This window comes from Leucopleurus acutus, assembly GCF_964270905.1.
Source record: "Leucopleurus acutus genome assembly, chromosome: 9".
NCBI lineage: Eukaryota > Metazoa > Chordata > Mammalia > Artiodactyla > Delphinidae > Leucopleurus > Leucopleurus acutus.
The window spans coordinates 33661989-33679062 of NC_139144.1; the positions used below are offsets into that span (position 1 = coordinate 33661989).

Sequence of the window (17074 nt, forward strand, 5' to 3'; positions counted from 1 at the left end):
TCTCAGGGTATATGCCCAATAGTGGGATTGCTGGATTATATGGTCGTTTTATATTTAGTTTTTTAAGGAACCTCCATACAGTTCTCCATAGTGGCTGTATCAATTTACATTCCCACCAACAGTGCAGGAGGGTTCCCTTTTCTCCACACCCTCTCCAGCATTTACTGTTTGTAGATTTTTTGATGATGGCCATTCTGACCAGTGTGAGGTGATAGCTCATTGTAGTTTTGATTTGCATTTCTCTGATGATTAGTGATGTTGAGCATCCTTTCATGTGTTTGTTGGCAATCTGTATAACTTCTTTGGAGAAATGTCTATTTAGGTCTTCTGCCCATTTTTGGATTGGGTTGTTTGTTTTTTTGATACTGAGCTGCATGAGCTGCTTGTATATTTTGGAGATTAATCCTTTGTCAGTTGCTTCGTTTGCAAATATTTTCTCCCATTCTGAGGGTTGTCTTTTCATCTTGTTTATGGTTTCCTTTGCTATGCAAAAGCTTTTAAGTTTCATTAGGTCCCATGTTTATTTTTGTTTTTATTTCCATTTCTCTAGGAGGTGGGTCAAAAAGGATCTTGCTGTGATTTATGTCAAAGAGTGTTCTTCCTATGTTTTCCTCTAAGAGTTTTATAGTGTCTGGCCTTACATTTAGGTCTTTAGGAAATATGGAACGCTTCACGGATTTGTGTGTCATCCTTGAGCAGGGGCCATGCTGATCTTGTCTGTATTGGTCCAATTTTTAGTATATGTGCTGCTGAAGTGAGCATTTCAGTAACCATTTATTCAAAGATATGTTCAGCAAGTATTTTTCCTTTTTCCTGTCTTTCTGAGATACCGATAACGTAAATTAGGCTTTTGGTATTTTCCCACAGGGCTTTGAGCCTCTGTGCATTTTTTCTCTCAGTTGTTCAGATTGAATAATTGCTATTGATCTGTCTTCGTGAGCAGTGACAGTTTCCTTTGTTGTTTCCAGTCTGCTATTTTGTTCATCCAGTGAGTTTATTTAGGGTTATTGTGTTTTGGTTCTAAATTTTTATTTCTTTTATACCTACTGTTTCTTGGACATTTTCTTTCTGTTCTTTTCAAGAGTGCTCACCTTTTGTGGAACATTTTTATAATAGTTTCTTTAAAGTCTGTCAGATAATTCCAACATCTTTGTCATTCTTGGCATTTGCATTTGTTGATTGCCTCATCCCCTATGAGTTGAGATTTTCCTAGCTCTTTATATAAGTAATTTTGGATTGTACCTTGAACATTTTGAATATAATATTATGAGACTCTGGATCTTGGTTCAAACCCTATGGAAAATGTTGATAATTTCATTTTAGAATACAGTTTGACCCAATTGGCTTCAGGCTGCAAGTTGCAGCCGGCCTTCTGTGGATTATGGTTCCAATTTCACTTCATTTTTGAAGCCTTTGAAGTACTCTTTGGCTCTGTCTCCTGTGTGTAGTAGCACTCAGTGGGTGGCCAGTTTGGGACCTGGGTGATGATCTCTCCCATGGTTCTGCTCTCAAAGTCTTGGGTATGCTGTTTGTTTTCTGATGCAAGCATGTGCATATTGGAGCTAAATCCAGGATTTCCTAAACAGCTTCATGCAGTTGCTTTCCTGAGCTCCTCCCTTTGCATGATCTGATTAGTACTTTGATTCTCAAGGGCTTCTCTTTCTGGTTTTTCAGCCAGAAAAGATAGGGCCTTGGTTACCCTGCTTGGTTGTACACTTCTCATGACTGCACTCATGTCTGGGGCTAAGTGGCAGGAAGACAGGGGCAAAAAAGCAATAGGATTCAACCCACCCCCTTGGAACCATAGTTCTTCCCCTTCACCAGAGTTTTAGGTACCCCTTTCCTGCTCTTCAAGCCAGAGCTGTAGGACTTCTCCTCGAGTTCTGTCTGTGCTCAGTAACAATTTCCAAGTGTTTTTTTTGTTTGTTTGTTTGTTTGCGGTACGCGGGCCTCTCACTGTTGTGGCCTCTCCCATTGCAGAGCACAGGCTCCGGACGCGCAGGCTCAGCGGCCATGGCTCACGGGCCCCGGACCGGGGCACGAACCCGTGTCCCATGCATCGGCAGGCGGACTCTCAACCACTGCGCCACCAGGGAAGCCCCAATTTCCAAGTTTTAAACTGCCCCGAGTCCAGGCTGGGGCATACCAGAGGGAAGAAGGGCAGAATAAATCATCTCACGTTTGGTGGTACTTTAAATTCCCCGCTCCACCTGCTATCATCTACTTTTCTTTTTTTTAAAACATAAATTTATTTATTTTAAAGTTTATTTTTGGCTGCGTTGGGTCTTCGTTGCGGTGTGTGGGCTTCCCATTGTGTGGTGGCTTCTCTTGCTGTGGAGCATGGGCTCTAGGCGCGTGGGCTTCAGTAATTGTGGCTCGCGAGCTCTAGAGTGCAGGCTCAGTAGTTGTGCACAGGCTTAGTTGCTCCATGGCATGTGGGGTCTTTCTGGACCAGGGCTGGAACCCGTGTCCCCTGCATTGGCAGGCGGATTCTTAACCACTGTGCCACCAGGGGAGTCCCTTATATACTTTTCAGAGTCTTCAAATAGTTGCGTCATACGTTCTGTCCAGATTTTATCCTCATTCCATGGGAGAAACAGGGTAGACTATCCCCACTCAGTTTATAGTTTTCTTGTTACTTTGAAATTTCAAGAGGTTAAATTATCTCTTGAGAAATAAATGATATTGAATCACTTATTTCTTAAGAATAGAGTAACTATTAAGTAACTTGCTTTAAGGTTTTTTTTTTTTTTTTCTCATAGGTAACCCTTGGTTGAATTAAGGCTGAGCAGGCACTTAGCTATCATTTACAAAAAGAAGCTTTTATTCAAACTGTCCGTGTGATCCAGTACTGGAGATGTGTGTGTAAGGCTAAAAGAGAGATAATTTCACATTTAAATTTATAAAAGCCTTCACCTTTTGCTCTTTTCCTATTGCTTCCCACCTCTGACATGAATGAACAAAATATTCAGGGTTAACATGGGGGAGGGAGAAGTCCCCAGGCAGGGGGTTTAGAACAGTAAACCAACTGGGAATGGCAGGGCACTCTTAATCCTGTTTCTAATTTTAGCATCAGCAGCCAGAGAGGCAGGGTTGCCTCAGTACTAGAGGTATTTTTTCCCTTTTGTATTTTTGTATTGCTGAATGGCCTACTTGGTCTTACCCAAAAATACAATCTTACTATTTAGAGTTACTCTCATGTGGGGATGAGAAAGGCTGTAATTTTCTGGGGTCTTCCCTAGATGTGTAGTATACATGCACTGACATCTTCTCAGGATTCCTCAGTTGTTGGTTCTTACACACAAAAGGAGGTGTTCAGTAAGTATTAGTTGAACCGATGAAGTCATATGATGCTTTTCAGAACATGACCATAACCCAAATAGAGATCAGTGTTCATCTTGATAGATTCTTTCTTGGTCTAATGTTTTGTGTCACACTTCCTCCATGTACAAGTATGTGTAAAAGTTAAAATCGTTTAATTAGCTTAGTTGGATTGATGGTAGTGAATTGATATTTCAGTCTTTTTTCTTTTTAACAAGTCCTATATTTGATTTGTCCATTTTCACTCATTTTTAGGCTCACAATTACATTCCTAGCTCTTATTCCCCTCTTTTCTTTACTACTCTGCCTTTATGTTTTAGATCAGCTTAATAGCATACCCGTGGGGAGTCCTGACCATGGGCAGGACAGGATGCTAAACTCTTCAGAAGGAGTCTCATTTGATTCATCCAGCCAACCCTAGATACCGAAAGGAAATAGTGCTATCCTGACTTTAGGAGATGGAGGGGAGGTAGCTGAGAAATGGCGAGACTTGCCTAGGTTTTACAGCTAACATTGGATGAGTGGAATTCAGACCTGGCAACCTGACCCTAAAGCCCCCTTTTTAAACTGCAGTAGTTTTGTCATCTCATATGTAAAAATAAGAATGTGACCTCTCACTTCCCCTGCAAGTCTATTTATGACTTGCAACACTAACTTCATCAGTATGTTTTTATTTAGATATACTATAATTTCTTACTATGTTTGACCTATAATGAACACTGAGATATTTAAATAAAGAGACTTGCATTTTCGACTCTCAGACCTGCACCCTCTTTTTGGTTGTTTGCTTGCTTGCTTTTATTGCTTATTTTATTTTTTTTGGCCGCACCGTACGGCCTGTGGGATCTTAGTTCCCCGATCAGGGATTGCAACTGGGTCGACGGCAGTGAAAGCCCGAGTCTTAACCACTGGAACACCAGGGAACTCCCCTGCATCCTCTTTTTAACAAACATTTTCTAATATCCCAATTACAGTCCTGAAGTGAAATTCACAGAAAATATAATTATATATGTATTTAAATCTTTAAAATTTAAAAATCAATATAATGTCCTAGACATACCAGAAAGAAGAAATAAAAGGGAATTAGTTTATACAAAAGAATTTTTCAGTACATAAACACTTGGGCATGACCAGAGCTTGAGGCACAGTGAAATAATCAAGTACTTGTACAGTACTTGTATTATTATAGAATAATCCTCAGCTGACCAGTACTGGTGCTAATAATATACAGGTATGACATGGGTGACTCGACGTTGTGTTGCTCTCAGTTAAGTGGTTTTCTATAGTGGTGATAAGCAGGTCAAAATATAATTGTATATTGATTTACACGGTGGTTGCAGTTTTGGAAGATAGAATATATATTAAAACTGAGCAATAAATACTAAGGGTATATGCTCAGAAAAAATGGGCTTTTTATGTATATATATGTCAAGGACCTTGAAGAGCTGTGCAGGGCTGGGGTGCCTCCGCTGTGTGAGGCTGTCCTGCACAAATCAGGATGTGTGACATATCTGGTCTCTGCCTGTCCAGTGTTCGTGAGGCCCTCTTCCCCCACCCCAAAGGACCCACAGTTTTCTAAAACCACCCCCGAAGTGGTCAGGTTTTCTCCATTGAGAATTACTGCTCTAGGTTATTCCTTCCCCAGCTTCATGGAAGGATGAGTTTTCTGTTTGTTTGTTTTATTGTTTTGTGTTTTGGCCACACTGTGTGGTATGTGGGATCTTACGTTCCCCAACCAGGGATCGAGCACAGGTCCCCTACATTGGGAGCGTGGAGTCTTAACCACTGGACTGCCAGAGAAGTCCCAAGGATGAGGTTTTTAAATTTCTAATCAATCACTGACATTTTATAAAATGCAAAATTTGTTAGAAAAATGAAATTCTAAAGTCAGTCAAAAACACAAGTCCTGGTCTTTATTCTTAGATTTAGCAGACATAAAATTCCTGGCAATCTGCCATAAAAATTTCTTCCTTTCTCTCTCTCTCTCTTTCTCCCTCCCTCCCTCTCTCTCTCCCCCCCTCTCTTCCTTCCCTCCTTCTTTCTTCCTTCCTTTCTTTTTCTCTCTTTCTTTCTCCCTTTCTCTGTCTCTGTCTCTCTCTTTCACTTTCTCTTTCTTTCTTTCTTTCTTTCTTTCTCTTTCTTTCTTTCTTTTCTTTTCTTTCTTTCTTTCTTTCTTTTTCTTTCTTTCTTTCTTTTCTTTTCTTTCTTTCTTTCTCTTTCTTTCTTTCTTTCTTTCTTTCTCTCTTTCTCTCTTTCTCTCTTTCTCTCTTTCTCTCTTTTCCCTCCCTCCCTCCCCCCCCCACCCCCGTCTCTGTCTCTGTCTCTCTGTCTCTCTCCCCCCCACTTGTGGGATCTTAGTTCCCTGACCAGGGATTGAACCTGTGCCCTCGGCAGTGAAAGCACCGAGTCCTGAGTCCTAACCACTGGACTGTCAGGGAATTTCCCATAAAAATTTCTAAATGTTTAATCTCTACTTCTGAACCTACCTTGCCACGGAGTGGTCTCTTTATCTCAGTCTTTCTTTCCCTGAAGTCACCCAAAGTGAATGTATGTATCTGAAAAATTCTTCCTCTTGGAAGATTTTTTAAAAAATAAATTTATCTTATTATTTTTTAAAATTTTGGGCTGCTTGGGTCTTTGTTACTGCACATGAGGTTTCTCTAGTTGTGGCGAGCGGGGGCTACTCTTCGCTGCGGTGTGTGGGCTTCTCATTGTGGTGGCTTCTCGTTGCAGAGCACGGGCTCTAGGCGTGCAGGCTTTAGTAGTTGTGGCGCGTGGGCCTCAGTAGTTGTGGCTCGAGGGCTCTAGAGCGCAAGCTCAGTAGTTCTGGCGCACGGGCTTAGTTGCTCCAAGGCATGTGTGATCTTCCCAGACTAGGGATCGAACCTGTGTCCCCTGCATTGGCAGGCGGATTCTTTACCACCAGGGAAGTCCATCTTGGAAGATTATAGTTGCATTCTCCCTAGCCAAATGCTCAAATGCTTTATTCCCAACACCTCCTTTGTTGTCCATAAATATTACTTTTTACAAAAACTCTTGTTTAGTGATGGAAGTGAACTTAACTGCCTTCACTATCAGGGATGCTTTTTTATTCCATGACAGAAATTTGCGGTGTTTAACAGGCATATCTCAAACTGGTTTTGATTCCTCGTTAGCTTTATATACTTAAAATCCACCGTGTTTTCTCCATGCACTTCCACAGAGAAGCAGTGACTTTTCCAACCTTAATTTCAGAAGACTTCCTGCAATGTTTTTCATACCGTGAAGAGCCTTAGTGATTGAAAATAATTCTTATAACGAGCCAAGAAGGGTCCTGGATCATAAAATGCCACAAGCAGTTCACATTGGTGACGCTGATGGCAGAACACCCTCAGCAGGGGGCCTGCACCTGCTTCTCCTGAAAATCTGTGGGGAGACTGAAAGTACTCCCTGAGAGATTGGATGCTTTTGGCACAGTGACTGAATCTTAAATGTGACCAGCTTGTTCTTCCTACTTTTGGGTTACTCTGGAACAGCAGAACAGTTGTCTGATTTGTGTAGGGACCGTCCTTCCAGTGTGAGTTAAAAATCTGAGTTTTGATAGCATCCTGAATACCTTCCCTCCTCCAGCTGCCTCTTCACACGCGGTCCTTCTGCTGTGATGCATACAATTGGCTTTGGCCTGTGTTTGTGTAAGTGCCTATGGGGTGGACCCAGGCACAGAGTCACGAGGTGGGTTTTGAAGTTGTTCTCGAGTGAACTGGAAATGCTTGGGCCTTGAGGTGTTTCTTACAATTTTTGGTGCATGTAGCAAGTGCAGTTTGGTGGAAGGACATGATTCTATTGTCTATCTTGCTTTGTAAGGCTGGGTCAGCCTAGTTGGAACAGCCCCCTGTGGTTGTGATAGCTGTGTGGCAGAGGTGGTGGTATGCTTTAGGAAAGCTCTGTTGACAGCACCAGCTCTCAAGATGTGTATCCTGAGGAGCAGGACACAGTCAGCTGAGGCTCTCTGAGACCAAAACCACCTGTTCAGATATAGCTCAGATACATTTTGTTTTTGACTTCTACAGAGTTGAGATGTGTTCATCATCTTAGATAGATTTACCTATATATGATCAGCCAAAAAAGCAATAGAATAATTTGGGTGGAGAATTTTTGAACATTGTCTTGTTCCATGATCCTCCATCCTAGAGAGATGGGATACAGGAGACATGAATGCTTTTTCAATTGGTCAGTTCCCATGTGCCTCTCATACACACTGAGAACATGTTTAAAGGTGCATACTTTTTGTCACGTGTTCCGTAACCACCAGTCAGTAATCTGATATGGTGTTTAACTAAAGAAATAACAATTTGTTCCAATGTTGGGGGGAAGACTGGTTCATCTGGCCTTAGTGGGTGCTGTGGACTGAATGTTTGTCTCCCCAGAACTTATATGTTGAAGCCCTAATCCCCAATGTGATGGTATTAGAAGGGGGAGCCTTTGGGAGGTAATTAGGTCATGAGAGTAGAGCCCTATGAATGGGATTAGTGCCCTTATAAGAAGAGACACAAGAGATGCTTTCTCTCTGCCATGTGAGAATATAGCAAGAAGGTGACTGTCTATAAATCAGGAAGAGGGCCCTCACCAAGAACTCAACCAGGCTGGCACCCTGATCTTAGACTTCCAGCCTCTAGAACTGTGAGAAATAAATTTCTGTTGTTTAAGCCATCCAGTCTTTGGTATTTGTTACAGCATCCTGAGATGACAAAGATGTTGGGGAAGGTGTCAACATGTGGTATCTTCCTTAGGAAATTTATTTTATAGCCGAATTTTTTCAGTTTAACTTTTATTTTATATTGGAGTGTAGTTGATTTACAGCGTTGTGTTAGTTTCAGGTGTACAGCTAAGTGATTCAGTTATACATATACATATGCCCATTCTTTTTCAGATTCTTTTCCCATATAGGTTATTACAGAATATTGAACAGAGTTCCCTGTGCTATACAGTAGGTCCTTGTTGATTATTTTATATATAGTAGTGTGTATATGTTAATTCCAAACTCCTAATTTATCCCTCCCCTGACATTTGTTTTCGAAGTCTGTTTCTGTTTTGTAAATAAGTTCATTTGTATCATTTTATTTTTAGATTCCACATATAAGTGATATCATATGATATGTGTCTTTCTCTGACTTACCTCACATAGTATTGTAATCTCTAGGTCCATCCATGTTGCTGCAAATAGCAGTATTTCATTCTTTTTTGTGGCTAATATCCCATTGTATATATGTATCACATCTTCTTTATCCATTCCTCTGTCAATGGACATTTAGATTGCTTCCATGTCTTGGCTAATGTAAATAGTGCTGCAATGAAAATTGGGGTGCATGTATCTTTTCGAAGTATGGTTTTCTCCAGATACATTCCAGTAGTGGGATTGCTAGATCATATGGTAGTTCTATTTTTAGTTTTTTAAGGAACGTCCATACTGCTCTCCATAGTGCCTGCACCAATTTACATTCCCACCAACAGTGCACGAGGGTTCCCTTTTCTCCGCACCCTCTCCAGCATTTATTGTTTGTAGACTTTTTGATGATGGCCATTCCGACTGGTGTGAGGTGATACCTCATTGTAGCTTTTTTTTTTTTTTTTTTTTTTGCGGTACGCGGGCCTCTCACTGCCACGGTCTCTCCCGTTGCGGAGCACAGGCTCCGGACATGCAGGCTCAGCGGCCATGGCTCACCGCAGCATGTGGGATCTTCCCGGACTGGGGCACGAACCCGCGTCCCCTGCATCGGCAGGCGGATTCTCAATCACTGCGCCACCAGGGAAGCCCCTCATTGTAGCTTTGATTTGTATTACTCTAATAATTAATCATGTTGAGCATCTTTTCATGTGCTTTTTGGCCATCTGTATGTCATCTTCCTTAGGAATTTTAAAGTGACTTTTAAAATTCTGCAGTTTGAAAGTTACCAAATATACACATATAGAGAAAATAGTATAATGAACCCCCACGTACCCAGCTTTAAAGATTATCAGTATTCTTGTTTTATCGATATCCCCTAATTTTGTTGGTTGTTTGGACTATTTTAAAGCAATTCAGGGGGGATTGCTGGCACAGAAGATTTGTTTTACATGCTCACATAAATGTAGGTATATTAGTTTCCTCTTGCTGCTGTAAGAAATTACCACAAACTTGGTGGCTTAAGACCACCATTAAAAAGAGGATTTTACTTCCTTACAGTTCAAGAAGCCAGGAGTCTGAAATCAGTCTCAGAGGTCAAGGTGTTGGCGGGGCTGGTACCCTCTGGAGGTATGGAGGAGAATTCATTTACTTGCCTTTTCCAGTTTTTAGAGGCTGCCTGTATTTCCTGCCTTGTAGCCTCTCCTCCAGGTTCAAAGTACATCACTCCAATCTCTGCTTGTGTTGTCACATGGCTTGCTCTCTGACTTTGATTCCTCTAGTGCCCCTTTTATAAGGACCCTTGTGATAACATCTGGCCCACTTGGATAATTGGGGGTAACCTCCCTAGCTCAAGATCCTTAATTCAATCACATCTGCAGAGTCTCTTTTGTCATGTGAGATAACATTCACAGGTTTCAGGGATTAGGAAGTAGACATATTTGGAACCATTATTCAGACTGCCATAGTAGGACCACACTGCGGTCAGCTCTCACATGTCAAATAAATGGTAGGGCCATGATCTCAAGAGTGGAGACTGTAATCATAGGGAAACACATGAAGATTAAGCTCTTCAAAACCTAGCGAGATTTCTACTCAGAGTACAGCTTGTCATTTTGCACAGCAGATGTGCCATGCCTGTCAGAAAATGAGGAAGAAGGAGGTACGTGTTGGTGAATAACTGGTGCCTTTTCGTACATAACGGAAAAGATAGCTGCAGTCCAACATCAGATTCAAGGTGATACTGGTGCATGCTCCAGCTCAGGCTTGACCTTGTCCAGCCCACAAAACTGTGGACCTAGGGTCATTTTTATCTCTCTTCCCTGAGCTGCAGAGCCTAGCCCCTCCTTGCCTCTACTTCTCTTGTTATAAGCCTTTATTGAACTTATTTGCGTCCCTACTATGTGCTAGGGCTGGATCTGCTGCATGCATTTTCACTAAAGGTTTCCAGCGCTTTGCTTATTCTCCACATAAATTTGAAGATGTGTTTTCATAGAATATAAGGAAGAGGTGATGGGGCTTCCGTGTCTGAACATCAAGCCCCAGAATGATGGATAGGAAGACAGGGGGCTTTGTGCGAAGGTGACTCAACCATACGGAGCCTTTTTCCCATCTGTGGAAAAGAGGTTAACAGTATGGTCCTTTCAGGTTCACCGTGAGAACCAGCAGATAACACAGGTGCCTTGCCCCATAGTTTATTATGAATTAATAAACTTCTTCAATGGATTTTGCCTTTCGGCTGAAATTTTCATCCTTTGGCTCTGCTATAGTGAAGTTAACTTTACTTTTCCTCAACCCCATCACTCTCTTAGTTTCAGGGCTTTTGCATACATGTTTTCTCTGCCTATAATCCATTTGGTTCTTTCTGTTTTTCTTAATTCCCATTATTAGCTTTTAACTCAGATGTCATTTCTTCCACAAAGCCTTATATTTTTCTGCCATACCTGGATTAGGTGTGTCCCCTATATTTCTCTTATACTTAGCACTATAGCACCACTCAGCACTTGATATTTTAATTGCCTTCTGAGTTGTTTCTGTTCTCCCATCAGACTCTAAAATTTAGGGGCCAGGGGCTGTGTCTTCTCCTGTGTTGTCATCAAAGACACAGAACAGAGCCTGGTATAGACGAATGGTCAGTGTTCACACACATGTCTTGGTTGGAAACGTTTTCAACTCTGTAATAGATCAAAATTTTTTTTCATAGTTAGTTTGCTGGATTTTACAGGGGGTGGGGTGTTGGGAGGGATGGATAGGGTAGGTAGAAGAAAATAGGATATAAGTTTTTTGTCTCAGGTCATTGAGTTTGCTGAAGGAGAAATCAGTCACTGAAGTGTTCTAAAAAAAAATTGGTGTTGTTTGTGGATTGTGAGGTGGGGGTGGGGGGAGCAAATTGAAATCTTCCTCCAAGCTATGTTGGGCTCTTTGCTAGCAGGGAACAAGTTGTGTTTTAGAGAGAAATCTGGTATTTTATCTTGCTTTGGCTGCTTGTTTTATGTTATAAGTAGTTCAAGTGTTTTTGGTTAGTTTTTCTAATAGTGTTTTACCTTAAAATACAGTTTTCTGGGTTTTTTTTAATAACTTTAAAAAGAATTTTATTTATTTTTGGCTGTGTTGGGTCTTTGTTGCTGCGTGCGGGCTTTCTCTAGTTGTGGAGAGCGGGGGATACTCTTCATTGCGGTGCGCGGGCTTCTCATTGCGGTGGCTTCTCTTGTTGCGGAGCACGGGCTCTAGGCACGCAGGCTTCAGTAGTTGTGGCACGTGCGCTTCAGTAGTTGTGGCACGCAGTCTTCAGTAGTTGTGGCATGCGGGCTTCAGTAGTTGTGACTCACGGGCTCTAGAGCACAGGCTCAGTAGTTGTGGTGCACGGGCTTAGTTGCTCCCCGGCATGTGGGATCTTCCCGGACCAGGGCTGGAACCCTTGTCCCCTGCATTGCCAGGCGTATTCTTAACCACTGCGTCACCAGGGAAGCCCCCAGCTTTCTATTTTGGGTAAAATTCAGTTTCTTATTTTTTTCTTTTTCAAAGAAAAACATCAGACCTTGTGTTGAAGAAATGAGTCACAGGGAAGTTGGAAGCATCATTGAGTGATGCTCCCTATGGCTGTTACTGAGTGGGCTGTGTTCCCAGATGCCAGCCTCATTAGGATGGATTAATGCTAAGTCCTACTAAGTTTACACCCATTATTACCTCCACGTTCTCCTTTCTCAGCAAATTTGATGCCCATCAGCTCTGAGCATGTTCTGTGCGCTTCCAGGATTCCAGTATTGTTGAACACTACTTGAAGTCGCCCAGCTGAACAAATATTTCTGATTTTAAATACTCTTCATGACTTCTTTTCCATAAGACATGACTTAATCATGTTTCTTTCCTGCTTAATTAAACGTGGGCAAGTCTTTGATCAGACGCAGCTTTATTTCTGTATGCTAGAAATTTTATCCTGACTTGATATTAATTAATGCTTGTTTAATAAGAACCTTTGCTCATATGCTTCCCTCTGCTTCTAGAGACCGAGCTTTATAGTACACGATAGAACCTTACTTTCTGCTGGATGCAGCTTGGTGTTGTCTGTTACTGAGCTTCAGGGTCACCTCTACCTTATAGTGGGGATTTTTTGGGGGTTTTTTTGTTTTTTTTTGCAGTACGTGGGCCTCTCACTGTTGTGACCTCTACCGTTGCGGAGCACAGGCTCTGGATGCGCAGGCTCAGCGGCCATGGCTCACGGGCCCAGCCGCTCCGCGGCATGTGGGATCTTCCCAGACTGGGGCACGAACCCGTGTCCCCTGCATCGGCAGGCGGACTCTCAACCACTGCGCCACCAGGGAGGTCCCTCTAATTCGTTTTTTAAATCAAACAACCCATATATACATCCAAAAAAAAAATATGGTACACACACAGTGTAAGATTCATTGTTTGTTCAACTTGCCAGAAATTCATGAAAACATGCATGGATTTGTTTACCCCTTGCAGTAACTCTATGGCCTCTGAAAAATCCAATCCAATGATCGAGGGTCAATGGTGGGAAATCCATGATACTTGGGTTGCCATGCCTCTTCCTTTCCACAGCAGGAGGGACTCTCTGAAAGATACCCTTTTCCCACTGAGCCTAGATTAAGCCTCAGAATCCTTCTTACATTGTGCTCTAGATAGTCACAACCAATTGTTTGCAGCTGGAATATGAGAAGAACATTGTGTGTCTCCTTGGACAAGATGATCTTTTAACCTACTATCCATTTTGACTTCCATAAATCCTATTTGGTTCTGCTCTCTTGAGCAGACGCCTGCCTCCTTCACATATACAAAGCCTCCCAATATGTGAAGAGAGCTCATATAGGGGGTACGTTGTTTATCTGAGATGCACTTTTCCAGATCACTCAAGTGTCCCTCCTCTGTTTCGCTCCTCTGACCCCTCGCGGCTTGTTTCCTGCTGGGGGCGTGGTTTCTGAGTCTCTGAGAGTAGGGTTCAGAACTGAGTATAGTGTTCTATATGGATCTGCACTGTGCTTACTGCAGTGTAGGACCTTTCTTCTCCTTGACATTTGTTCAGTAAGGGAAAGATTATATGCCCACATTCCCTGGATATGAGACTCACATTGATTACAATTGAACTAGCTTTTAGTTATTAAGAATGTTAAAGTATTATTATTATTATTGTTGTTGTTTTTTTTTTTTTGCGGTACGCGGGCCTCTCACTGTTGTGGCCTCTCCCGTTGCGGAGCACAGGCTCCGGACGCACAGGCTCAGCGGCCATGGCTCACGGGCCCAGCCGATCTGCGGCATGTGGGATCTTCCCGGACCGGGGCACGAACCCGTGTCCCCTGCATCGGCAGGTGGACTCTCAACCACTGCGCCACCAGGGAAGCCCAAGAATGTTAAAGTATTGTTGATTTACATGTTAAAAAGTATATCTGGGGACGCTTCTGAGCATGAGGTGTTTGACTTGAAAGGTGTTGCCTGGTGCAAACATGAAGGACCAGTTGGGGTGATCAGTGGTGAGGTGATTGGCACAGACCTTCTGTGGGACAAGGGCTCTTCTGGGGCAGAAGACATGCTGAGATTAGTTGACAGTTAGTAGTCCTTGGTCATGGAAGCTGGGGTGGGTTAACTCTAAGCAATGTGACAAGACTTGCTGAGTGCCCCCTTGAGGAACTGGGTTATTCTCACTATGAACTTCTAAGAAATTGACCATTTGCCGCCTTAAAGCAACGAGTGTTGTCCACTTTAATTTTTTAAATTAAAAATTGTAGGAAAAACTCAACCAAAAAAAAAGAAAATGCCTGTCATGCTATCATCCAGAGGTAACTATCATTACTAGCTGAGTATTTTTGTTCATCTATATAAAGGGTGAGCTCATTCACTGTCCTTGGATTTTTCCTCCAAAACGGTTTTCCAGGTGTAGGAGCACCACTGAATGAATCAGCTTTTCCTTGAGCTGAGCCTTTGTGCTGTCTGGGACTGTGACAGGTTCACTCCAAGTGTTGCCTTCTTCTTTTGAGGCTTAGCCAAGCATTGGGAGTTATTCTCAGGTCAGTGAGGAAGGTCCTGCAGGTCTGCCTTCTTTTTGGCTTTGGCCACATCTGCCATACTGTAGGCAGTATTGGCCAGCATTTACAATCAAGCAGCAACTGTGAATGTAGAGAAGAGCATTGTCTTCCTTTTTTGTATGTCCCCCCTCCACAAATCATTTCTGGACTTGAATACTGTCTTTCTGTATTTTTGTAGGGCTAGCTAAGTTGGTCAGGGGGTGTAGCAGATGACACCGTTGTTGTGCATTTTAATCCGAATGCACTGTATTTTATGTCGTGAATATCCTAGAATGGTCACTAATGAGATTTATTCTGTTTTGTAGCTTTGTTTACAGATGCTTAGCAATGTACTTGTTCTTGAACTTAAATGCATTTGAGAGTAAGGGTTAGAAGTGGTGGGTGTAAAACCAGTAACATTCTAAGGCAGGTTCTTACTCATCTTTATTTTATTGTTCTACTTTCTACGTGTTATAATTTAGTCAGCCACAGTATGTCTTCGGCGTGTCTAGAGACAGCTGTTAGTGTTGGCTATTTTTATTTCTACCCACAGAAAAGTTTTTTTGTTTGTAATTTTTGAATGAAATATTTCTCTCTTATCCTGCCTGGTTTTGGTGATGTATTTGATTCTAAGGAAGGCCTCTGTAATACCTTGGTCACTGTAATGCAATTACCAGTTTTGTATTTTGCTGGGGGCTCAGTTCTGAAGGAGTTAGAAGTGGATAGCATGGGCTTCCAGTAATAGGTCTGGGATAGTAATGTCTGAGTGTTTTTAAAAGCCCATCATATTGTCAGAGCTGTCCTTGAAGCCCCTGGAAAGTGAAACTGTTGTGGAGAGGACCATCCTCCATTTGTGGGTGACATATCTTATGTCAGTAGCCACAGAGTTGAGATAAGAAAAGGCAGATATAAACCCAAAGTAACAAACAGCTGTGAAGTTTTTAGGCTTCTTTCCAAAAATGAGAGCCTGTGCACTATAAAATTGTGGTTTGGCATCTGTGTACTGCATACACCGCCCTGAGTAGGGATGGAAGGGGGTGAGGGTGGCTGTGTGCTTTCAGATTCTGTATTCAGCTCTAGCTAGCATCAGAACCTGAACGAGGGATTTCAATCGTTCATGTGCAAAAATGGGATGTCCTGGAGGGGTTGCTTGTTCCCTGAATCTTCCAACTAGCTACTCCTGATAGAGATGTGGTGGTTTGCCCCAATCTCGTGGTGTTTGCTTGCCTCTGGCTCAGTGGCTTCATCCTTCATGTCCTGGCCAGTCAAGGGACAGATCAACTCTTTTTTCACTTGGTATTTTGATTTGAGCTGCTTTTTTTCAGAAGCTGCTGTTAAAGGAATGACTTAAATACCCGTCCCCCCATTATAAGAAATTCAGATTCATTGGGTAAAACTTGGAAAGTAAAGTACAAAATAGTTTTAGTATACCTTTTATATTCCTATGTAGGAATATACATGCATTGAATTAGCAGATCAGAGTGTGAATTTTTAGGCCATTTGCTGTTAGAAAACTTATGTAGAAGTTTTGTGCTCCATTATACTTCCCCCATGAATAGATGAGACTAATTGTTCACCCATATCCTCTCCAGCATAATTCATGTTAAAATAATTTAAAATCTTAGCCAATTTTACCTGCAAAAACTAGCATTATTGGGCTTCCCTGGTGGCACAGTGGTTGAGAGTCCGCCTGCCGATGCAGGGGACACGGGTTCATGCCCCGGTCCGGGAGGATCCCACATGCCGCGGAACGGCTGGACCCGTGAGCCATGGCTGCTGAGCCTGCGCGTCTGGAGCCTGTGCTCCGCAACGGGAGAGGCCACAACAGTGAGAGGCCCGCGTACAGAAAAAAAAAAAAAAACAAAAAAACCCTAGCGTTATTATTTCAACTGGCATATTTACCTGACTTTGACCAATAGTGAAATTTTTAAAATGCATTTTAATCATTTTTAGCTGTCAGTTCTGTTCATGGCCCCTTTCCTCTGATTATGTCTGATGATACTTTTCACACTTGTTGGGCAAATGGTACTTATAGTGTGTCAGGATTAAAGATTTATCATCCAATTTCTTTGTTTCTTTTTTCCATTTCTGTAGGATTACAATTTTTAAAAAGTGGTATCTATCCTATTGTATGTAATTTAATTTCCTGCCTTTGTTTTTCCCTCTTAAACCTTAGACAAAGAACAATAGAAGAAATTCAAAAACAAAGAAAGATAAAAAATGTAAATAATGATAGGAACAAAAAATAATGAAATAGAAAAATGAAGATATAATAATCAACAAACATTTCTTTGGGAAAACTAATAAAGCAGATTCGTCTCTGGTAAGATTGAGGAAGAAAAAAATGTTAAGGCACAAATAGCTAATTTTAATATGGGTGAAACTCAAAACACAAATGTTGAATAGAAAAGAGAAAGCACGGAATACAAAAAAGTTCAAAAATATATAAAACTTAATGTATTATTTTTGTATAAATACATATGTGATAAAGCTTTAAAGAAGAATAGGGGAATGATAAGCAACAAAGAATAAGGGAGTAAGAGGGCTTTCCAAAGTGGCTTTGGATCCATTGGTTTGATTTCTTTCTTTTTTT

The 17074-nt window shown here is 41.8% G+C and overlaps 1 protein-coding gene across 4 annotated transcripts in view; it reads left to right on the forward strand.

Moving 5' to 3' along the window:
• Positions 1-17074, forward strand: part of IGF2BP3 (insulin like growth factor 2 mRNA binding protein 3) — a 140973-nt gene that overhangs the window by 60111 nt on the left and 63788 nt on the right. The window lies entirely within an intron of this gene.